The sequence below is a fragment of the Ostrinia furnacalis genome, unplaced genomic scaffold (assembly GCF_004193835.3).
Source record: "Ostrinia furnacalis isolate ACB-3 unplaced genomic scaffold, ASM419383v2 OfSCF7454, whole genome shotgun sequence".
In the NCBI taxonomy this organism is placed as follows: Eukaryota; Metazoa; Arthropoda; class Insecta; order Lepidoptera; family Crambidae; genus Ostrinia; species Ostrinia furnacalis.
The window spans coordinates 155,888-182,500 of NW_021137693.1; the positions used below are offsets into that span (position 1 = coordinate 155,888).

At 35.5% G+C, this 26,613-nt stretch overlaps 1 protein-coding gene across 8 annotated transcripts in view; it reads left to right on the forward strand.

Moving 5' to 3' along the window:
* The window catches only part of kmr (pleckstrin homology domain-containing family A member kramer), an 89,996-nt gene that overhangs the window by 24,829 nt on the left and 38,554 nt on the right, over positions 1-26,613 (forward strand). Inside the window, exon 1 of one of the 8 annotated variants that reach the window (XM_028320839.1) lies at positions 10,448-10,761. The exons of the other annotated variants lie outside the window; for them this stretch is intronic. The gene's annotated coding sequence lies outside the window, so the exon portion shown is untranslated. Of the gene's footprint in view, positions 1-10,447; positions 10,762-26,613 lie in introns of those variants that run through there. 8 annotated transcript variants of the gene reach the window in all.

Below are 26,613 nucleotides of genomic sequence, written 5' to 3' on the forward strand. Positions count from 1 at the left end.
ATTTAATAACGAGTTCATACTGTTACTTGTGATTCATAGAAATATTTTATGACTCATATTAACCTTCGACAATAATCTTGAATCAACAAGATAGGTGCTTCCTAAGGTGCTCCTAAACTAAACTAGAAGTTTTGAAGGAAGCTTCTAAAAACATGCATCACAAATTATGCAAGACTAAAAAGGCAATTTAGAAAAATATCTCAAGATAGGTAGTTTTTTTAAATTGTAAACTGTGACTGTCAAACGAGTAGTCAACTACACAAAAAGTCTTTAATTTTGTGGGACATGGAACTTTATTCTGAGGTTGGAAGAATAAACTATACATTCGTGTGCAGTTGACTGACTGTACGCTACCACAAAACGTGTTAAGCTCGTTCACGTGTCATTAGGCCTGCCGAATCCAGGTCGCTAAACACATGGTATCTTCGTTCAGCTAAGCCGATGAAACGGATTTATACAGGGGTGCCACACAATTACCCTAAAAGTCCCCAAAATTCTAGTTACAGTTATGTTCTGGCAACTTACGCCATGTCCGGTAATGATGAAGGCATGGAAACCGGGAACCGGGAGGTAGTTGATGAGGACACGCTGTGCGTCACATATAAAAGTTGGGTAGCTGTACTTTAACCTGTGGTATAGCAAGGTCCTTCTATTTATTAATCATGCAATGAGTCATAAAAATTATCGGATAATCGTATGGGTATTTCAGAGACAGAAATGTAGAAGGCATGAAGGCATTTCATTGATGGATATAGGTAATCATCTAAAGTATGATATTTGACTTTTCAAGTATAATATTTTTGAGGTACCTATTTAGAGTCCCAATTCACATATCAAATCACATTGTATGCGATTATTATGATTCGAAAGTCACTTATACTATTATGCTTAAAAAAGCTCCGGTGGTTATAGGTAGTTCTATGCTATGACTCAGTACATGATGTAAAGAGGACTGTTCGATATAATGTTGTCAACCCTGGATTTATTGAGGTATCAAGTTAACGTTACTCCGATGACGAATCCGACGTCACGTTGGCCGCAATCTAGTCCTGATGGGTCTATAATTGTTGGTCGATTCGTGAACAATCCGAGTACGGTCATTACTTTTCCGACTGCAAAGAGGTCAGTCGATCACCTCCGCCTGTGACAAATGTTGGCCATATTCAAATGCCGGTGTTTTCTACTGGGGATGCCAGATGAATAATAAAAACACTGGCTTTTGACCGCGTATGTACTTGTTCAAATCTCGGAACTATCCTTTTTTCCTGGGTCCTAAACTAAACTAAACTATCTTACCAAATTCCATCAAAAAAAGAGTGAAAAGGTGACAGATAGTACAACAGGCCGACAGTACTTTCGCATTTTATTATCTAGTGCGGATTTAGACAGGGTTATACTTTTGGTCTATTCGAGTTCTCTAAGTACAAAGGCAAGTGGAACTCTTCGCTCGCTTTTGTAGGAACCTTGCTTCAATTATAAGATTTACCCGTGTTTCTCTATTTTTCTTGCTTCAATTATTTGGTAGGTATATTGTTGGTTTTATGAAAACATTTCAGGTTTTGGTAGTTTTGTAAAAAAATTCCTTATCAACATAATTTCATTTTAAATCAATATCCATCGTCACAGGTTGCAGAAGTTTTTAATCAGTGACTCTATCTAACGACGGTTGTCTGCACGGATTTCCTTGTATAGGTATCTTGATTCTTAATACAGTATTTTCCTTAGTTGTTGTGCTCTGAATACTAAAATAGTTTGATTTGGGATCATTACGAATTTTATTTATCTTTGGATCTTAGGATCTGATTTACCGTAATATCTAGTTACTTTATTAACCGAACAAAACAACAATCAGACAGTTTACTTCATCATTTAATAGTATGGATAGAGATGACGAACTATTTTATTTATAGAAAGTAAATAAATTGAACAAATAAAATTGTAGGAAGGATGAACAATGATGTCATCCTGCTGCATTTGGCTTTCGGAGCCATTTAGCCAACGTAACGTCATTAATCAGCCGAATTTGCCGTAGTTTGTGCACGAAACCACGAATTTCCGCGTTGTCATTTATCAATTAAACGATATGATTGCCTGTCTCCTGCATTTTGATCTGCACAAGTCGTGTTGATAATCTGATAAATGCTTAAAATATTTAACAGCTTAGTTTCCTGTATTTATCCTGGTAAAGGATGCATTTTATAACAAAACCAATAAAGCAGTCATCGGTGGTAGTAATAAATCTAATAATATTAAGATAACGACAAATAAATAAATAAAAAGTATATTAAAACACAGATTACAAGCATAGATTTTCTGCTCTGACACTTAGTTAATTAAGAATAAAATAATACGGAGGAGATGTCGTACCTATCTAATATTCATGTTACCTACACCTAGTAGACTTCGAGTATAGGACTAAAACTTTTCCCGGGAAGAAAAAAATGAAATCTTTTTCATCATCATCATCATTTCAGCCATAGGACGTCCACTGCTGAACATAGGCCTCCCCCAATGACTTCTACATCGCACGGTTGGTAGCGGTCTGCATCCAGCGCCTTCATGCATCCTTTATCAGGTCGTCGTCCAACGCTGCGTTTTCCGGTACGCGGCCTCCATTCCAGAACCTTGCTGCCCCATCGGCCGTCAGTTCTACGTACTATGTGCCCTGCCCACTGCCACTTCAGCTTGCTATCTTTTTGAAGTCGGTTAAAAAGTATGTAATAATGGTGAAATGTTTCTATTCATCTTCTTCATCGTTTCCTCATCATCTGTGATCTATGATTCCTCAACTGTGATCATTGATGACGTGCATATTTCAGTCTTGTGCGACATCAAGCCGCTCGATATATGACTGAATGTAGTTACATAAGTGTTAAATTAAGTCTTATTTAAAGACTTTCATGCTGTATCTGAACTTTCGTTTTCATGACAGGTTACTTGTGATAATATAACTCAGAATGAGTATACCATTAAAATTAACTGGAATTTAAACTTGTTGTGAAGTGTAATTATTATGGCTCTTTTTGGGTATTTATAATGATTTTATTGAATGAGTAAGTAACTATAATCTAAATATATAAAAGGAGAAACTGACTGACTGACTGACAGATCAACGCACAGCCTAAACGGCTAAACGTAGGCACTTGAAATTTGGAAGGGACGTAGCTTAGGTACCGTAGAGGTGCACTAAGAATGGAATTCCCGAAATTCCCACGGGAACGGGAATTAGCGGGAAAAACGGGATTCACGCGTACGAAGTCGCGGGCGGCCGCTAGTAATTTATATGTATTTTAAGAAGTAGTATTGATAAAGTATTTTTACACCTAATTGATTTCCTAACGCGCATCTTCATTAGTAACGTATAATCATCGAAATTTACAGGTACTTAAATAGTTATTAAAACTGGTTGACGGCTCTAAACTCATGTGTAGACTTGAATCTATATCAATACTACTAAATACTATACGAATAAGACGAATTATCGAATCGATTCTTGAGCATCAATTTTATTCAACTTAAAAATATTAACCAATTAAATGTTTACAGCCATTCATTTCATCATTATATTAAATTTTTGAGTTTCGGACACGAGCTTAAACTTTGAAAAGGTGCTTCAAGCAATGCGGTAGGCGGTAAACAACTTTCGCTTCACAAGATTTTCTTTAATGAAACCGAGTTCGTACAAGTCCTCTAGTATTACTATTCAGGGCACGCGACATCTGGCGAGAAACGCTCGTCTGTCCCTTCACTTTGATCATTACCATTTTGACTGAGGCCCGTATTATGAAATGACTCTCAAATACAAATCTACATCATCATCATCAGGTTATTGATGCCCACTACAGGAGCCCTTACTCCAAAGGCACACCATTCATGATTTCACCATTAATCCCTAATTTTTAAGTTACCCCTATGACCACAAACTTCCTGTTAATTATTACCATAGGGGTCACTTAAAAATTAGGGATTGATGGTGAAAACGGGCATTAGAGACGCAAAGTGTATCTTAGCCTCCGATGGAGACGTCACCATTTATTTCGGGCTTACAACCCTCTCTAATTCATCAGAGCCAAATGGAGAATTTGGCCTACACTTCCCACGTTGGCTAGATGGGTTGGGGAAGCCTGGTCACAAGGTTTGTCCTTTAGTCCTATTTTAATGACATTTATAGCAGAGTCGGAGTGGTCTCATTCTGTTTTGCCACACGGCCTATATAGCAAGCATTGTGATTAATATTCAACTTTTTCTGAGCATAAACCAATCTATGTTTGAGTGTGAGTCGAGTTTTAGGTGTTGTTTTATAATACGGCCCTTAGAGCCGACTTCGTGATACTTTCGGCTCGGAAAGCCTAATGTGGTCATTAAGTGAATCGGACATTGATGAATCAGTGTTGGGATTTTGGCAAGTGATTATTTGTAAGGTAATTCCTCATTAATAAACAATATAAACGTAGACGGTTGAATGATTAGAATTCTTGGGGCTACTGAATCAATAAAGGTGTGAAATCTAAATAAGTCAAGTGGTAGTTTTTTGCTAATATAAACATAAGCAGCTATTTTGAGGTGTCAGAACTTAATCAACTCTTCAGCTGTTATTGTTAAACTTAATTTTTTCTGAAGCACAAAATCATATAATGTATTTCCTGTCAGAAGAATCTGTGACTGAATTTAAAAAAAATATGACTAGACTGAAATCAGTTAAACATTACAAGAATGTACGATAATTTCTAATTAGGTATTATCCACTATACATTAATTTAAAACAGTGTTATCTCATCGTTAGAGCTTTTTATCTTTGTGTTGTTACAGGAAATGTAGATTTCAGGAAGTTTGAGGCCAAACAGGAAATATTTTAAACATCGGAAATAGCAAAAAAAGGCTTTACTTTATTGCGTAGTCCTATATTCTATAAATATGGGCACCCACACTGACAGCAATTATGAAATTCATTCGTCCAGTTTTGTTTGCCATGGGCTCATTAATCATGGGTTTCCATTAATGTTTCAATCGCATGTCTGAGAGATACTTTTACCAATGGAAAAACATTGTTTCTGAATTATTAATGTCAGTACCTACTGGCAGGACGATAAATAGTTTCATGTTATTTATTCATCGTAATGAAAAAACCTATAATGGTTTATTTTTACAAACAAACCAAACAAAAGTATTAAAATGTTGGCACCAAAAAATTGATGATAGATAGGAAAAAAGACCCTCAAACATTTCCTTTCATACTTTTCAATTGATAGTTGGTAAACAATGAGATACATATTCGGATTGGTAACTCCTCCAATAGTAGAGAAATACAACTTGCAGGATACATGACAAATAATTCATGGTTATGATTGGAGTCCCAATGATTTCAACAGTAGAGCTCTATAAACTCAGATCATAGTCTATAAACAATGCCGCACATGGCACAGTTCTCGGATTTGATTCCTTATCGGGTCAGACTATTATTAGGTTCCTTCTGTAGTTCTGTGTGCATTATAGGCATACAATCTCACCATATTGCATATGCAAATCAAAAGGTGCGAACTTGTTTTTTTCGTCCGTTCATACACAAGAGGACAAGACATAATCAAGATAAACAACATGCATCGTATGCCGTTGTAATATAACTATGCGCTTTTGCTACCAAAATTATTTGCTTGCGTCTGTACATTAACACCCTTATTAATAAAAAGTTACACCCGGGTTGAAAATTAGATTAAAATGACATTTCCATTCTAAATGACAATTTAAACCAGAGTTCACCTTCGGTGTAACTTTTATATAAGGGGGCTTAGAAAGAATAGTTAGTTACTGCTACAACAAAAGTCACTTGCATACTGCATTATAAAAAGCCTTTTTACTCTTTTTTACAAAGTTATCTTTTGGTAACACAAATGGCTCAGCCATCCACTTTTCGTCAGCGTGTCAACATAATCGCAGCACGATGACTAACATTTGTAAAAGTGTTTTTCGTTTTTGGAACAAAGCGGGCCTGTTCGCTCATGCGCTGAGGCTAATTGGTAAAAGTGAAGCTTTTCTTCGACTACCGCCAATAAGAAAGGCAAATAGACGAGCTGCGCGCCGGAACTGAATCACGATCATGCGTAGGGTCGCCATTTTTCTTTCTTTTTTTTTTGTGAAAACTGCGCGCAAAAAGTTTGTATGTTTATTCTTGAGTCTGTACGTACCATTTTGCATAAGTACTATTTTATGTGCCATCGCTTGTTCGAGTGCTATTTTTTATTTTAGTAATTATTAAGGAAAATATCCAAGGATCTAATTATTTAGGAGCAAAAAGAGCTCGTGGACCCCTAACGTGGTGACGTGGTTCTAAAACTGAAAAAATGAACTAGTAAATCATATCTTTACTATACGCGAAAAAAAGAGACGATAGGACATTTAACGCGCCATTGTTATTTATTTTGCAGCTAAGCAAAATAAAACAAAAGCTAGAAAAAAGGCCATTATAAGTTTCAAAACCCGTCTGCAATTCAATAAAGGTGTTTGAAATAAACTTTGAAACTTTAAAACGAAATTCAATTATTAAGTTTGTAACCGCTAAGCAAGAGACTTTTACAATAGCTCTTTTAAAACTTTTAACAACTTTTTTATCTGGTAAAAACAGCACGTGTGGTTTACCTAACAATAAGGTACAAGTACCTACCTTCGCACTAGTGCCTTGAATTGCTATTGTAACAGTTCAAGCTTCTTATTGTCTCTACCTGTTACCACCGTTTCACTTTTAGCTTTTAATTAGTACACTTCTAGTAATTAGAAAGTTTTCATAGCTATTGGCAAGTTTGCAGCGTTGTATGAGCATTATATAAAGTTTTATTACAGCATTATTGTGGTTTATGAGAGTCGAAGTAGGACTTTGTACTAGAAAGTTTAGAGGTAGTAAGTGCTTTTGTACGAGTTGATGCCATAAGTCTTTCATGTTCCTTGTCTTCCCAATTTTAAGTTTTGCTTTAAAGTACCTAATGTAAAAAACTATTTTAAGGAAAAAAATAATACATATACCTAGTATGACCAGTTATTGATGTTTGAATCCTTGCTATGGATGGATACAGGATGATCATACTCTGAAAATCTTGTCTTCATAAATTAAGTGGAATTAAGTTGTTGTATTTCATGCATCGTACCTACTTATCAAAAGTAAGTTCTGGAAAAATTGTTTAGGATCATCGTAAATTCATCATCATCAGTTCTTGGTGTTAAAATTAATAGGATAATCTAGCATCTTATTCGTATTGCACAATGCAAATATGATCAGATGATTCATAGCCCGAGAAACCTAATGTTTATTTACCCAAGTGACTTGCGTTGACCGTTAACGAACCCAGTATTCAAATTTTATCAACGTTTTCTTTTCGAATCACACACCCATAAACACACATATGACATACAGCCTTCGGTCGTGACTCCGTCTTTTTCACTCTGCAGGAATTCAAATTACCTTATCGGCACGCGGCACAGTGGTCCCGATTTAATAAAACATGGACATTGATGCTAGAGGCACGAAAATTTTTTTGATGGTTACTGCTATGATAACTAATAAGGCAAAAAAATATTACAATCCTACGACGTCTATTTCGTAGTAAAAAAAAATATATAGATATTTTTTGTATGGAAGAAATTACGTTTCTGTCAATTTTTCGAAATTCTTAAACGATGTCAAGATGCCGATCACACATGTTATAAAACAAGTGATTCTGAGTATTTCATGCGAAGATACTTGTCACTTATCTCTGCGTACTTTTGAGTTATCGAGGGTTGAAAAATNACTTAAGCGGTTTAGATTTTTCATATAAAAGGATTTTCCCGCTAATTCCCGTTCCCGTGGGAATTCCTAAGTATCCTATAACCTGCCCAGGAGTATGAAGAATAATTGTACCAAGTTTCGTTAAAATCCGTCGAGTAGTTTTTGTTTCTATAAGGAACATACAGACAGACAGACAGACAGACAGACAGACAGACAGACAAAAATTTTAATGATTGCATTTTTGGCATCAGTATCGATCACTAATCACCCCCTGATAGTTATTTTGAAAATATATTTCATGTACAGAATTGACCTCTCTACAGATTTATTATAAGTAATAATAATAATAATATAGATTTAGTAGGTTAGTTAACTGACACAAACCTTTTCCACATGTAGTCTTAAATCACACGGTGCATCATAGTTAAGTTTCTGTGTCGTACATTAATTTGGGTCTATTGTCTTGTGCAAGAGTCTTATTCAATCGATTCAAGAATTAAATGTCATGTAGATAAAAGGCGTACTTATGTCCAGCGGACTATGCCATGTAAAATCCTAATCTTGACTCGCGTTTTCAAATCTTCCGATGGTTAACCGTCTGTTAACTTTGTTCGCAACCGCAAGTCCGATCCGAACAATCTAGGCCGTTAATCTAATCTGTACCTCTAGTAGGAAAAACTTTCGAGTTCGTTTCGTTGCGTATTCAAAGTGTCATCGAAAAATTTTGTATGAAAAATTAAACAGCGCCCCCTATATTATAGCCGCCCTAGGGGGCGCTGTTTAATTTTTCATACAACATTTTTCGATGACACTTTGAATACGCAACGAAACGAACTCGAAAGTTTTTCCTACTAGATAGGGTAATTGCGCCGGTTTTCCGTCCAGCTCCTGTTTTCGTCCATTTGACCGACTTGCCACAAACAAATACGGAAAATTAGAATACAAACCTAACTTTCCGTGCAAGTTTGGACTTGCTACAATCTATAATATCTAAGGAACAGTTCTGCCAGCATTAAAATGTAATTTGACAAGTAATAACTCCAAAAAAATCTACGGAAGTTGCTGCTGCACACAGGTGAATGGTAAACGTCGTCAAGTTAGAAAAAAAAGTGCCGGTAGGGAAATTTCATGGTATGTTTAATTACTGTTTTAGATACTTTACGTAATGTTTTTGGCACGTATGTCTAATTATTAGCATAATAAACACTATTTTAAGGGTTTATTAAAGTTTTTGTATAGTTATCATAGATAATTAAATGGACTAATACTAGCATAACAATTTTGCAAGATTTTGGTTTTCGTCCACGTGGACGGAAACCCTGACACCTAGTTAATATTTTTAAATATCATTTTACTTCAATGGACCTACAAAATACAATGTTTTTTCTTCCAATATGATCTTTATTGTTATTACATTAGACATTTTAGTTTACGTCCACTTTTTAACAGTGATAAACCCATAAATACCGTTAAAAAGATGTGGACGAAAACAAAAAACAGCTTTAAACGTTGTTGTGTTTTCGTCCATGACGTCATGAGCAAGCACTGGGGTGGACGAAAACCAAAATTAGCTATTCCTGTAGATTAGTTTTCGTCCATTTGTCCTTCGACCTATTGCAATATTTTCCTAAATTTAGGTAAGAAACTTATTTATATCTTTTTGATATCATTTGAAAGCTAACAAAATTACCTTTCAAATGATATACCACAATAACTGTGTCTACCTGAAGATAAACGTTAGTGCTAGTTACATCATGTAATTTGTCAAAATGGCAATATCGCAATTTGAGATTCATTCTCACTTCAGAGAGTATTTATGAGCTTCCATCCTATCAAAAGCTTCTGGAAACAAAAAAAACTTGTTATCCTTCACAGAGAGATGATATTTGTGTGAGTTATCAATGATGGACATATTGTAAATTGGGCAACCTCTGGTATAAGCTACTTTTTGACGGCCAGCGGACCTATACATACAACGTTGTATTAAGTATTTCCCTTAATTTTTTATTTTATTTTATTGAAAGCTGATGCATACGAGCGCGCGCGAGTGCGAGTCGTTGTTATGTGTCATCAAAGGTGTCCCTTATACACCATATTGTAATTTTGGCAATTTTTCGTGGAAATATTTAAGATAAAAAAATCGATTTTTCAACCCTCGATAACTCAAAAGTACGCAGAGATAAGTGACAAGTATCTTCGCATGAAATACTCAGAATCACTTGTTTTATAACATGTGTGATCGGCATCTTGACATCGTTTAAGAATTTCGAAAAATTGACAGAAACGTAATTTCTTCCATACAAAAAATATCTATATATTTTTTTTTACTACGAAATAGACGTCGTAGGATTGTAATATTTTTTTGCCTTATTAGTTATCATAGCAGTAACCATCAAAAAAAATTTCGTGCTTCTAGCATCAATGTCCATGTTTTATTAATTCGGGACCACCGTGCGCGGGCGGCCACAGGTAAAACCTGTATTACTCGGCAAGAATGTAGACGCTCTTGTTCGCTGCTGATTTCATTAGTTCCGACGACGGTTTTCATTAGTAGCCTTATAAATGTGCCAGTGATGACGTATCTCGCCGTCTCACTCCCACTTGAGCATTGTTTGTATATCTGTCGCAGCCCCTCCCACTCGCTGATGTCTGCTGCGTCGCGAGTACGCTACTATCTACTATTCACCAGTCGACGCCGAGCAACAACCGCTGGCGTTATTCCACATCGCGAGCGGCTTCAATCCTATTTACTAATCCCGACTAAAAGAAAAGTGGAAAACATAAATTAAAACATCATCACAACACATTATAAATACCAGAACAGTAATCATAAACAGTGATAATTATTTAATTTAATTAAAAACTCATCGAACAAAAGACCCGCAAAAGTTTTCGTGTTTGGTGGAAAGTGTAGTGGTTCTTAACTTAATAGTGGCAACCAGAAAGTTAAATGAAGCTCGATAATATCTGGAGCTGAAGAGGATTTGATGCCGCCAGCAAATAAGGTACGGGAAACCGGATATTGTACTAGTTACTAGACAGCGGTCCGACTAGTTCGAATAGCTGTAATTATGGTTATGTTGTGTTGTGCCTTTGAAAAAGGATCGCCTTCTTTGGGCTTTTAAAGGGTTTGAGAAATTTCCCCGAAGCGTTCAATTTGAGAGCGGATGGAGTCACGCAAGGTTTAAATATTTGTATGAGAAGAGATAAACATTGGTTAGTCCCTTTGAGCGTGCACGCCACCATAATGTGTGCCAGGTGTAGCGTCAACAGGTGGACTTCATTAATTCCGACGTTAGTTTGCATTCTTTGTGTTATTTCCAAGGTGTAAATTGGACCCTTCACTCTGCTCGTAAATATCTTACATCAAATCCCGCAGCACCTAAGTAATCAACCCTCTTTTGTTTACGATATAAACATCATCTCTGTACGTTGCCTCATCTATTTAACTTCCATTTTGAATAGCAAATACATGCTTGAATTCGGGCATACCAAATGAAACATCGTACATAAAAGGATTCGCCAATGGCAAAACATAAACGAGTTCGTGATTCAATAACCCCTATTGAAGCCGCATCATTGTTGACTTTTTGCTCCTAAATAACTTTGGATTTTATTCGTTTGGGTTCTGTGAGTCAGCCCCACGAGACAAATCAGCTGCTGGAAATACCTAACTCTCAAATTAAGATACGTACTTCAAGTTAAATATTGCGAACGGCAACGGAATCTAAGAACGGAACGCTTCTGGCGTGTCATCGACATCACCGAGTCCTTAGGCATTTCTCGACTTTTTTTTTTTTTTTTTTTTTTTTTTTTTTTTTTTTTTTTTTTTTTTTTTTTTTTTTTTTTNAAAGACTTACCAATATACAGCAATTATACACTAACTACACAATATATATATAATCAAGTAAATATAAACACTAATTACACCTCTTCTGATCACTACAACAGATAAATTTTAATTTTAAAGCTAAGAGAAACAAAAACGCGCCCGACCAGTTTAACGTTTCCCGCGCTTTTTTTCATTTCTCGACTTGTCTTTGAAGCAGGTAGTTGACGGCCTTTCGCAAGTTTTTTGTCCTCATACCTTTGTTTGGGATCTCAATGGCGCAGAGCTATGGTGAGATTATGTTTGCTTGGTACTTGTTGCTGTGACCTACGTGACAGACCTTTTTGTTTTTATAATGCCACACGTGTGCTTTCTAGGAAATATCGGAAATGATACTTATCGTGTTCCAAGAAGATTCGCTATGGCCAAAAGTTGTATTATTACTAATCCGGGAATGTTCGTGACCCGTTCGATTATGTTTTAAAATTTAACAGCTTCGAGCGAATATGTGAATCATTATAACCCGTTCAAAGCGTTTAGCGTTGAACGGACTATTTTTGAAATTCAGTGAAAAGGTAATCATTCAAATTAGACAAGAGCCAGGTTATTTGAATGGAGCGTGTATTTATCCAAGGCATTCGTTACTTTTCATGATGCACGGTAGAGGATGCACCCCGAACCGCGCGGGGTGAGTGCCCGCAGCGGGCGAACAAAAAACCTTCCTTCCTCAACTTTTGTTGCATTTGTTTTTAATAATACTTTTTCAACGCTGCCGACTCCTATCATATTATTATGAACGTGGAATTTATTAATTATGTTGATATAAGTTGCCGTCGGTGCGTTCTTTGATACAAGCTAATGGTTACCATCTAGAAAATTGGTTGTCGTGAGCTACGATTTTTCCTTGATTACCATCAAACAACATGTAATTTGAGATGATCTTAATTGTTTTTTTACTATCCTAAGGCCACCCAAAATATACTTTAAAAGAAGTTGCATTGGGCACGTTTCTGGGATAAATTGCTTTTGACACACCAATGTTAGAAGTAAAAGTGGACAACGAAAGAAAAACAAAGAGTAGTTAGTGTATTTTTGATTCCACTCCAAAGGTTTGGATTCTGAAAGCGGGCATAATTTGGTGAAATCTATTTGTTCTGGCTTTTGGATCAGTCATCGAAACGAGGTTGTGTATCGCGGATATTGTTAATGCTGGAACGAGGTGAAGTATCCGTTTCAATTAGGTACTTACTTTTTTGCATTAAAAATTTGTAAACAGAAAGCATCATGGAAAACACCTATTGGAATGTTGTTTTCCTTCCAAAATCTCAGTTGTTTCTTTTAATAAATATGAAGTCTTAAAACATAATTATTGATCTCTCAAAAGATCACTGACTCCACGTACACGTTACCTGCCACATTGAAAATATCCATTACGTCAACGCTGATACTTATTCGGACATCATAACGTCATGCTGAGACGGAGAGCAGAGAATATTTTAAATATTTTATTATATTTAGATGGGAATCGACATTTGCCCGTTGGCATATTGCAGAATGTTGCAAAGTTCTCGTGAAAGGAGCGCGGAATGCGGAGACCATCCTTGCAATGCGGCCTCTAAGGCTAGAGGTACACCACGACTAGAACAGAGACATTCTTTATGTAGGATACAAATCTTGAATCTATGGGTGTCATTGAAGACAGAGTTTTTTCTTATACGTGGTGTGCATGCATTGTAATTCAAAGAGCACTATTTGCTATTATACGATTCGGTACGTACGTTTTACGTAGTAAGTATGCAAATGATAGGTACTTTAAATACTTCTGCTTTAAATACCACTTCAGTTCTTGCTTTGTGTGGCTATTGCCGTTTTATTCTCCTTAATCTAGAAAAACCCGAGCTCTAAAGCTCTCGCTAAAAGCAAATTCTTTCTCTTATAAATGTTTGGAAACAAGTTCTTTTAGATTTTCTTTAGGTGAAACGTTAATTTGTTTTATTTACGTCCGCGGACTGGCGGTACCTAATTAGAAATAGTTGTGCTTTTTTCTTTGAACTCGTAGACGGAGTGACGTATCTGAAAATACTTTACTCTACTGATCTTGGCTTATTATAGTTTCATGAAGCCCGTAATTTGGATCTCAGTCTTTAATCACTGTTAAGACAACTTTTTAATTACTTTAACACCAACATCATATAATTAAGTAAAAGCTAGACACACTTTCGGTGCCAGAAAGCCAATTTCCGGATAGAAAATACCAGGTGGCTTCGCAGCTATAAATTAGATTTTAAGCTTTATTACATCGCATTAAGATATCGTGCAGCTGCTTTATAATTTAGCGAGTGAAACGCAGTCGGGTCGGGAGTCCCCGGTCGATAGGTTTTGCAGCCTGCGCGTCGTGGTTGCACCTGCCCGTTTGTAGGAATAGCTCAAAACATAGGCTAGGACACATAGTCCCATATTGAACCAAAAGCCCTCTTCGTGAACGTAGCTAGAACTCAATAGTTGTAATAACTTTAGTAAAGCTTGCATCATACAGAGATCTTTCTATAGAGCATAACGTTCATTTATGGTACTCATCGTCCTGAAAAACTCACTTTAATTGTATGTACCTAGTTAACATAAATATACCTATATGTACTTACTTCTATCTAATCGTCCGGCGCGGCGTCTGGTGACGACACAGGAAGAAATTCTGTGAACAGTAAGAAAGATATGATGAAATCATTAGAGGACATCTATAGAAGCAATAAGACGTGTGTCTTTTTGAGTGAAAACGCATCAAACACCCATTGACCACGTAGTGCGCCTAATCATCAAGAACTTCACTTAAAACCAAACATGTATCCCTAGCTTGAGATAGTGGACACACGTTTGTAATTCTGCAGCGTATGTTGATGCGGCGAGTGCAGCACAGGTGTGCAATGCAGTTGGTCCGCGGTCGATAGGTAATGCAGGCTGCGCGACGTTCGTTTGCTGACCCACCAGTACGGTCAACAGCATTGCAAAATGTTAATATTTGTTCCAAAATAGAATCCATTACCAGAACATAAAGTTGTACAGTTTTGCACGATGAGCTGCCGTTTGTGCATTTATATTATGCACTGAAAAAGCTCCCTTTGCATGTGGTAAATTCACAGGTATCACACACAGGTAAATTAGAGTGCTCTCTTCCTGTTGTGGAAAATAATATGACCTAATGACGATGATGGCTGAAAAGATATTTAATTAAAAAAAAAAATTAAAAGGTACTTCTATTAATGAAACTTCACCGAAGAAGCTTACTTACTAGTAAATGAATGTTACTCGCTTACCTGAACTCAGAATATCAACATTAAATGCTACGAATTTCAACAGCCAAGATAGAATTCAAGCGAGGTACTTAGCGATACTACACGGCTTTAATTCTCCGCCCACGACGTTACAAGTTGTTTACGGACAAACATTTTATGTAGGTCTCAGCACACGTGGACAGATAAGAGGTTCAAAGCTCTGGCTACAACATAGATCTACGTAGTAGGGCGGTTCAGTATTAAGGTGTATTCATATCTCTATTTAGTATACGAATTTAATTTTGTATGAGATTGCGCCGGCACATACTAGGATACAGGTCGACTTGCTTGACTATACCAATAAGTACTTCTTCTTCTCAGTCGGTACACTCATGCCAGAGTGGTCGTGGTCATCATTGTGAATCATGATGAGTGATGTTCCTTGCAATACGGCGCCATTCCTCGCGTACCTAGTGCAGCTTTCCGGGTACTTTCGTTAACCGAGCACTTACTTGTGGCCTTGTTCTGGTCTGGTGTGTATAATAATTGATATTTTAGAAACGAGCGCAGGTACTCTAAAATTTGAACTTCTGACTCTTTCTACTTTGTGATGTCACTAATGTGCTAAGATGATATTATAAAGGTAAAATTTTAGATAAATAACAGTCAGCAAATGAGCAAGCAAACTGTAGGCGGAGTTATTTTGAGTCGTTACAATTTCCGGCAATATAAATAGTTTCAGTTACGAAATAGGTATTGGAAACGGAAGAAAATATATTTAGAACTTCCATTCCAGTCGCCTGAAATGAGAAGAAAATGAAAAGTTTTTTGTCGTTGAAAACTTCAAAGACTTCAGACATGACTTTAAGTTAAGAAAAACTTTTGAGCTTTCTTTTCACAAGATGAAGAAAATGTATTTATTTTCAGTTACTGAAATAGAAAACATAAATCTTATATCTTTAATTATATCTCGTGTTGTATAATGTATTTCGCGATGTCTCCTTAATTACATATACCTAGGTAATGGGTACTTCTCATTTACACTCAAATTTGATGGTCACACAGTAATAGTTCATAAACGGTATAAGTTAGAACAATAACTTTGAAATCAGATGATAAAATATCTATTTAACTACATACAAAATAAATTTTATCGTAATAGAAGCAAAAATAATACGAAAAAATCACATGAAACGATAAAAAACGGGGTCATTTTTCGCGTTCTCATCGTGTCACACCTTCGGTTGCAATGAAACATTTGGTTACTGCATTCACAATTTTCATTCAATTTGTGTGTATCATATACTAAAATCATCGTAATTAAATATACTTTCCACACAACAGTCAAAAAAATATCTTCTTATAATTATTTTGAATTGAGAAAGCGAAATACGTTGGTCNATTCAAAACGTTAAAGCTTCCAAACGAGACTCACTATTTGACTGATTTACTGAGAATACAATCTTCACATCAAGCGCTACAATTTTTGTTTACAAAAAGTTCAAATAAGTTAGAAATAAAATTCGCCACGAAGGTGACGATGAGAACCGTGGCGATGAGAAATACCCTAATATGTTCTGATACAGTTTATTTCTAAATAAGTTATGTAATAAATAACGCAGCACCAGCTTAAAAAACTTAATGTTTCTCAGAAGGCGAGCACGTTGCTCGTAACAATAATGTATTTTATTTAGAGCTTCTTTCACGGTAGGACGTTTTGTCATTATAATATGGCGGCACAGTCAAGTGCTTAGCATTGAATAGTTAAGTTGAACTCAGTAAGTTCACTTCTTTTAAAGATTATGACGTACCTTTTCTGTTCACATGTTTTTTAAGTTCTTTATTTAGTTTTTTTAAAGTAACTTTACTTAAGCTCGCAAAATAACTTCATCTTAATCAATAAATGATTGCTCTCTACAGGCCAATGTCAATTGGCGTCATATTTTATGTAGCTGGCAGTGCTCGTAGAGCTACTACCCTATCCTCCCTAATGTCTTTTTTCCCAAATTCGAATATTTTTATTTTAAGAAGGTTTACGTAGTTTGGGATCTATTTAGTTCGATAGGTTTATTAGCAGATTTGTTATTATTAGAAGTTTATTATTAGAAGGTTATTGAAAGATATGAATATCTGTCATTCATGCTGGCATTCAGCTTTGTGTGAAAGAGGTAGAAACGCAGACATGGCTGTGAGTCCTCCAAATCACTGCAACATGGGATGCGTAACAAGGTAGGCCTACTTCATAAATCTTTACTGTGGCTGTGAACAGGCTGTTGAATTTTACGCACGTTAGCGATGAATTATGCTCGTGATTATTTTTAATTTACATAAACACCATTTCGGGGTTTAATGTGTTGATATAGTTATTAACTTGTATATGATTTTCATAAGATTACGTTATCTGAGGTGCGATTGTGTAAAGTTGTTCATGGATGGACAATGAATACAATTGATCATCGATCGTATATCTAAATTCGAATATTGTGTAATTTTGTCCATTTCATGAAGACCGAAAAGTGACCGGTCGTATATAATCGTTTCATGGATTTGCGTTTTATTAATGAAAAACATTCGCTAAAACTCATTATTTTTTAACAAATAACAAATGAAATCCATGTTCAAATGCAGTTTTTTTAAATAAAATTTTATGATTGCACCTTAATAACATACTTTTATGCATAAAAACATTGAATTCGAATTAAAAATTTACCTCTGCAAATCATATAACCAAACGCATAGAACGAATGAAATACGAGTTCCACTACCCGCCCCCAGGTGGCATACATACTATACAGCTAGGCAGNCTGTTCAAGTACGTGGTTATCACGCTGTTAACAATATTGTTAGAATAATTAGAATTGACAGTGATAATTTAGATTAAGTTAAAGATCGTATTGTAATCAGATATGAGATACAATATTAGATATGAGTATCTAATCTAAATAAAGGAAAACTATTATCACCACGTTTTAAAGTATTAACCTACTCATGTTTTAAGTTTCTTTTTAACATAAGTATCATATTGAAAAATAAAAAAATATTTTCTTCTCAAGGCGATCTGTACCTACTCGAAAGATGAAAAGGTATTTTCTAACTCTGAATACAAAATATGACAGTTTACGTTAAAAATGAACGCTGATTTGTTATTTATAGCCCACTCAGCCCATCTCGTCTCGTCCCAGGAAGCTTTGCTGAAACGCCAACAGATTTCACGTTTGATGAATTTATAAACGCTTTTCCCAAATATAACCCAAGGACGAGTCGAGTGCTCCTGGAATAGCTTTATTGCAGTTCGGTTCGATTGGATGCAGTGATTTCCTGACTGTGGTTTGCAGCAAAATGAAGCGCTATAAATAAACAAACTATAAAAAAAAATTGCAGCTGTTTACAACAATTATCGTGATTATATTGGCTTTGTGTAATAAACGCAATATTTAGTTTTCTAATAAAAAAAAACATAACATAGGTACCTCCAACATAATTTTGCAAACTAATCTTACAATATAATAAGCCGAGGAAAGAGATACCGAAATGGCGAAATTATAAGATTTCCCTGTGGTTTTACTACAGAACTACGAATCCCGAACAGTAGTAGGTACATTTACCAACTGTTATGAGAAATCAAAATAAATCTTAACCGAAGTTATTTCAATACAAATGAAGACTATTCAAACGTAACTTTCTTCCCCGCCTCGATAGTTTCCGTCAACACACGTCGTGGATGAAAGCTCTCACGAAAGTGTTGAGAGCTTCCGCTCATCTGCGTAGGAAATAAGGGGCCGTGGCGTAGGTAATTGATGCTTTGCAGTCTCTAATCAAAATATGATAGTTTTATGAAACAGAAAGTTTTTATAAAAAACTTTTTTCGAATTTGTAGTTGCGTAAAATTGACATGAATACTACCATGAAATTCTGATATAAAATCTTACTGACATAACGACCTACGGGACATTTTAAATGCGTTTTTTAATTTACGGCCCTACGTATTTCCTTGATAATTTAAATTATCTTCGAGGATTAATAAAAGTCATAACAACAATAATAAATAATAAATGGAAGATTGCTATTATTTTCAATGGAAGATTGCTATTATTTGTCTACTTCCGTTGCACTAAAAGGTGCAACGGAAGTAGACAATAACAATTTGCAGTACGATATTGCGGCGATGTGATTATACAGCAGTGGTGTAAACGTAATCGAAAATGAAAGCCAAATAGATTTTCGATTAAGGTTCGTTATTTCAGTGTGAGCGAGCATTGAGCATTACGTCAGTTTATTCACGGTGATAGATTACTCCGGTTAAAAGCATTTTGATGTAGAGAGACTGGTACCTATTTAAAAAGAAAAGCTATTTAAAATGCATTAATTTGTCACTTTATGTATTAATAGTATAGCAGAAGCGAGTTATGTATTTAATCATTAATTTTTGAGCATTATATCAATATAATAACTCTGTCAAATTAGCAAAATATATACATTTTCAGAGGGATTATTAAACGGTAGTTAAAATTTTAGGAGTTAAAAGTAATAATTAGGTACGGTACTAAACATCGAGGATGTTTATGTCATAAAATTCTTTACAGTGGCTGCAATGTTACTGCAAAAACGAATCCGTTTTTAATTTACCATTTAAGTTCTTTAACCTAGATTTTATTTATCAATCATGCGATAATCTAAATAAGGAAAACCCAAATGTCAAACCCAAATTAGAAAAATACCATTCAATAGTATTTCGGTCAGTAATTTTGTTCGGAATCAATTAATTGCGGTGCATTACCAGAATAGTTTTCGGTTTATCTGGTAATAGCCTAAAATGGAGATACCTACGTAATCGTAAGACCTCGTAAGTGGGTCGATGACCTCCGGTATTCAGTTACGTACGTATCTAAGTATTTGTATAGAGAAAATTAGGGGCCATTGAATAACTTAAGTAAGAGTACGTACCTACTTACGAATGATACAAAGAAAGAATTGTGTGTACCTATAAGGTGTTTGAACTGAGTATTTCTATTTGACCTGGCTTAAAGTTAAGGCACAGATTAGCAGCTCACTAAGTTGGTACGCGGTCGAAGTGTCCGTAGGTAAGTGATATGTTTGAGCAAGAAGTTGGATTAGTAAGAAGTTTGATTAGTAAGAAGTTGGATTAGTCTGTCAGTAAAATGATTTCTAGATCAAGATTCATATTATCATATCGGTAACTCATTATAAAATGCTTCTTAGTATTAAAGGTAGTAGGTACCTATCTAGTGGCATAACTAGCGGTATTTAGCATATGTCCGTCAAAGTGCAGATTAGTCCATACTTGCAGACATATCAAGACTTAAGCACAAACAGGTTTCATACCAGTCCGTATCTCCGCCAGTGATACTTTTAAAGAAATGCCTTATAAGAGATTTTAAAGGTTAGTTAACTGCTTTTAAATCAATATGCTCGCAACTACATACTCGTGTACCTAGAATTTAGTAATGACGTCATACTATGACTTTTACCATTACGGATGCTATTTGAATATTACGTATGTCAAAATCCGCTTGGTAATTTGACTCATTTATGCTAAACACTTTGGTTTCTTCACAAGACGTTCAAAGGCATTGCAAGCAATGGATTTTCCAAACGACTTACCTTAAGGCATAGTACCTACCTACTATCATTTTATCTCGTAGACGTTCTACTGAACGTGAGTCATTGTTCTAAGTTAATGGATTTCTTGGCTAGATAGCGACTTCTTGTCTCTGACTCTGCAATTTTTATCAAACAAATTGTCAGATCTAAGGTCGTCCTCTATGCTACATTGACCAGTAAGCTATGAGTACAAATTACTTACCTTACTTATAAAATTGCCTCATCATCATCATAATATTAATCAAGAAATGTCTATGGTTTACGCGCCAGTATAAAATATACTCGACAGAATTTATCGTGTGGTTGCTGATGAGAAACACATAAGTAGAAACTGGTAAGTGAATGCACCACCTGTCACTACAGGTGTATTTCACCTACTTCGAACTTGAATCGAACCTATTATGGTACTACCAGAACAGCAACTGCCAGTTTAATACCATGATTGGGCGTTTCAAAAATAAACCCACCGCTTTATCATTAAGCGATGTGAGCATTTAGATGATAATCGCAGAACGATTTTACACGGGTTGGTTTTTGCGCTCAGCTCAGTCGGACAAAAACTAAAAATGTAAAAACTATTTGATACGTTAGTACGGAGAGTTCTGACACATTCCCCTGGCATACTTTTGTTTTTATTACCCTTTGATATAGTCAATAACAAACTTACTACTTACACAGATTTATAATTTAGGTTTCTTATTTACACTACTTATTTAGGTTTATAGTGCCTTGTACCATAAGTAAGTAGTCTTAAGTTGCAAATGGTAAAGCCACACAAGATCTATCGACATATTTGCTTTGGACCTTAGAATTTAGATTCCCTGTAAACTATCAACTCAGGGTAGATAAAATGAAAATATTGTATATTTATTGTTTGTGAACCGTTATAACCTGTAGTTTTAATTTTGACACATAATGCATCAAATAAATACTTTCTTTCTTTCTGATGTGCTTCTATTCTGAAAAACATGAGGGAGGAGTCCCCCCTTAAGAATTGAAGTACAGTTTTACCAGCCATCAATAAATTTTCTTTCTTATCCGTCATCAAAATAGTCCTAACCGTGTCAAACACGACCGAAATGTCGTCGCCATCGAGAAATGGTGTCGCTTATGTTCATTGCCGGAAAATGGGGGCTATCTGCTGGCATCGCAATCACACGCGAGCACGCGCTGCCATTACATACATTACCCATGTATTAGCACTGATAAGGATCGTGCTACTCACGAACGCTCTTGAACCTCGTGCGTCTATCTTTCTTCTTTTTCTCTCAAACGCACATCATAATCCAGAGTATCTTCTCTCTTTCTCAAACCTACAGCATATTCCGTTTGCGACTTCAAACAAGCTTAAGTTAAGCACTCGTGGGATCTGTAGGAGTCAAACCAGCATTACTTTCTTCTCTCACGATTGTCGTTACGCCGCCTCTTGACTGCCTGATAGCATCTGAGAAAACTAGCAATTAATATACGAGTAGATACATTAAGAAGTTTACTGTCGTGGTTTGTTTCATAGTTTCGATTCAGCCAGACCATCTTGATAACTTATTCAGTAGAGCTTACAATTACGGTTACAAGTAAACACAGATTTGATTGTTCTTTGTTTTGAATAAAGTTAGCATCTGTTTAAATGCTTGGTTTAACATTGTAGGTGTATTTAGAAAACTCGGGCTGATAATAATGAAATTATTTACCAATTGTTGGACATTGTTGATTGGATACCGAATAATGGTATTATTGTAAAAGGGTATGAAGTTATTTAAACATCCAACATGCTTATGTACTTACAGTTTATGTAGAGACAGGTGTTAGTCTCTCAAATGTAGGTACCTATATTATATTCGTTACATAATTATTTTTGGGATTACTTCCATAAGTCTCTAAATTAGGTACCTATATATTCACACAATTTAAGTATTTTTTGTAAATTTTTACTTATACTTTTATGGCTGATAAGTGATAACATCAAGAAGTAGGTATGTAATAGGCAAAAATGCACTGTTCAATATCAAAATATTTCATCGTTTATCGTGATTTCACTTGTAAATTCCTGACAGAAAATTGCTATAAGGTGTCGAAATGAGATGGTGCGAATCCAATCTGTCGAGGCGGCAGCTGGTTGATGATGTTAGAGACCACTTTTACCCTGGTTTCACTTTCCTATGCAAGATGTCTTTAAAGATTGCAAATTACTTTCCTATACAATGCTAATGTTATTGAAAGTGAAAATATTTAAAGAGTCACCTCTTTTCACTTTTTTCTCATGAAATAATCAATCTACTTTGATAGCAACTTAAACATTAAAAACTTGAGTTAAACCATACTTAGTTACCTATGTTGAACCATATTTACCTACTTATGTCTTTGAACTGTACTCATGTACTGTTAAGGTGAAATACATAGAATTTAACTTAAGTAAGCTGCAATAGAAGATTGCCAAAATATTTCACTAGCACGTGTCATGCTCCATTGTTGTACCATTATCAGCTACACAATGTTTTAGGGGTCTGTAGAACGAAACAAAATACATACTCGAAGTTGCATTGTTCAAGAAACGAATAAATGTTCTTAATCATCTTTTTTGTACACGAATACCTAGTATCATCTTTATTTACAGCCGAGATAATAATTTAAATAACAAAAACTTAACTAAACTTAAAATAAATAAAAAAACTAAATTCTAAAGTATTAGCGAGAATGCTGGTTGCATTTCCTCGCTGAATAACAATGCCTCTGTATAATGAAAGAGCCAGCATTAGTTATTTAAAAACATAGAAGTAACACAGTTTTCAGCGAAAAAATCTACAGCTCTCACTGGCATAAAAGAAAATTGTTCCAATAAAAACTCATAGTCCGTAATGCACTGTGAAAATTTTCTATTTTATAATGAAATCTTGGCTCAGGTTTCAGAACAGTTACAAAATAAGGACTGCGACAATTAAGCTCCGTCTGTAAGGAACCCTGGCGTTGGTCCAACTCGCGCTTTTCATACATTTTTACTTCATTCATTAGTGAAGTGTTTATTCCGAATGATTGTTCACTGTGGACTGAATACACAATGTGGTACAGACTATCTAGTTAAATAACATATTTCTTATTCCTTTAGCATTAAATACGAAATGGGAACTGGTTAATTTGGCTGATTGTACACGTCATTATTGCCTATTTCCATGTCTTGCCCATTATGCAAACTGATTTACAAAATAGACCAGCCGACACGTACTTAATCATTGCAATTTAAATGCCATTGCATTCTTATCAAAGTCGGTTAGTGTAACTAGTGCAATGTTATTACTGATATACTGACCTTCTACCTATTTCCCAAAGGTTTCATCAATTATTATCAGCACGTTTTCTTGCTATTAGTTTTCTTTTAATGAAAAGGATGTATGTGTAATGAATGCCCACAGAAAAAATTGCCACCGTCTATTATATCAGCTCTCGTACTAAAACACACCTTCCTAGGTGTATCTACTATACATACTATCTAGTTATATCTAGTTTCATCCAAAAATAATTGAGCGCTGTGGGCCTTTTCAAGGAACCTTCAAGGAAGGAGCGCCAAAGCTATTGTGGTTCGATCGTACGGACGACAGCACATCAAGCTAGACATAGTGACTCTTATCTCGTTGTAATACAGGTGATTTTGCAACAAAAAGGTATGCGTCTGATGGGCTGTCGAATGTTCGTTAGATTGCGAGCAATTTCACCTTTGACCTCAGCTCCCTTTGAAGAAGAACTGATTGCAAATCCTAAATCTTGTTTGAGAGATTGCAAACTTTATTGCAAGTACATAGGGTTGAGATAAGCAAGCATAGAAGTGAGTTGGGGCACAGCTCGAGGATAGTGAACAGGCTATTGTATCGAAAATGTATGAACACCACACCAGAAGGAGGTTTGTATCGAAATGTTATCCATAGCATATTCTTCTTCTTGTACTGATATAAAACTTGTATGTAACAGGTCTCCGTATTTAAGGAAGCTAATTAAAGGTCGTCGTAAAACATTTTTTTTAATAAAAACACTTTTTATGACGTATTGCATTACTAATCTATAATTTAATTTTTCACTCGGCATTTATTCATTGAACTTAAACGATGAACACTGAGAGACATTATTTTGAAAAAGTGATTTTATCAATTTGAAATCTTAACATGCTCACTTCATGAATAGATATGCCTTCTAAAGTTGCTCGGCAACTGCTGTCATAAACATACCTAGCCCTGCCTGTACTGCACCGGTTAGAACTGGCTGAACTAGTAACGCTGTGGAACAATCGGAATGTAGCTCGTTTGGCAGATCACGGCGTGACGTCACGGAGGCTTGGCGGGAATGCGCGGGGACAATGGCACGGTCTGCTCCCACCATTCAACAAGTAACACCAGGTTAAGTGTACTTTACTGGTGCAGAGCTAATAATGAACAATGTCCGTGGGATTTGAAGGTGCACATCGTCTTGAAAATGAAAATGGAACAACTGTATACGTTACTTATAATGAACAACGGAAACCGTTATGGGATTAAGCACAAATTAAGAAGTATCTGAATACATAATATGTTAATGTAACTATTTGCTTTCCTAATACATATAGTCCGTTATAACTGATCGCGTGTGTAATTAAAGAACTCGGAACTATCACGTAAGAACCTACGAATGTCCCACATTCTATCCTGGCCAGATAACACTTGAAAATACCCTTCTTCATTTCTTCCATTTTAAATCTTTTCTGATTTTTTTGGCTCTTCTCCTTTTACGACAAGTAGGTATCAATATTCACCATCAAGTTGTAGTTATTTGTAACGAGTTAATGACATTGAATGAGTCAAAAATCAAACGCCATGTTATGAAACGTAGCCTTTACCTGCAAAATCAAAGGCTCAAGGTGGTCAGGTTCAATTGAACTTTCAATCAATACCTTAATTATTAGAACGAGACGGGCTGTGTTAATTAATGATTATCAAATATCGGAGAAAAACTATGTAGAACGTTTGAAAACAGGTTTAGGTCATTGACGAAATCTAAAACAATCGAAATCTTTCAACAAAAAAGCTTTTGTTGTTTAATTAATAGAAAAAAAAAACATACGGGTCGAATTGAGAACCTCCTCCTTTTTTGAAGTCGGTTGAAAATATGATTACATGAAAAATAAGTTTTGTTACCTAAATGGGTAAATTAATTTCTCGTGTCCCTTATTCACTCCGTGGCTTTCAGTTAGTCTATATTTCTTTATTAATAATAAGTAGGACGAAAAGTCTTCAAGATCAACAATGTGGCATTTTTAACACTCATAATAATTTTGCAGCAAAAATGTATAGTTTGATGTACGAGTACCGTTACATAGGCCCATAAATCTATTTCCATAGCATCATAGGCTCTTTTTTACCCGACTGCACCAGAAGGGTTATGTTTTTGAACAGAGATTTTTGGCTTAGGCGTGTTTTATTTAATTCATCATTGAGTAGAAGATGAGCACGATCAAGCTGGAAATCTTAATTCAGAAACCGTTCCATAGTTATGCTATGGCGTTTGATTGCTATAACTCCGATTCACTGGCTGATGGAGAGTGATTAAAAGAAATGTATAGTATCGTGGAGATCGAGTAATGGTTATTGCCCGATCAGTTGCCGTTATGTAACATTTCGGCGGTTGCTTATTTATAGCTCTTTTAATTACGCCTCGAATGATTCATAATGATCGATAGGTTATTGGAGTAAGATGAGGATGACTTAACCACATTTGGACAGTTAACATCATTACTAACTCTAGGATGTTCTAAAAAAAAGCTCAAATTCTGGCTCTGAAAAGCAAATTACATACTTCTTAATCAATTGTAAAATAAGAATTTTAGTAGTTTTTAGATCATAGTTGGCATAAGTAACGTCACAGCTCTTAGAAGTATGGTTGAATTGTGTCAACTCCAATTTAACACTTTTTCAATTTGCAAGTGCCATAAAAGTTTGGAGAAAATCCCTTGTAAGATCACTCATAATTATTTCTGTATGTGGTTCTGATAAAGGACTCTAAGCTAAGACTCTGTTTTCTCATAGGAACATGCTTGTTGAGTCTTACCCGAGGCCGTCCATTTTGCCAAATGGAAATTCATGCCCTATGTTAGGTATTTATGTTTTTCATAACATGAA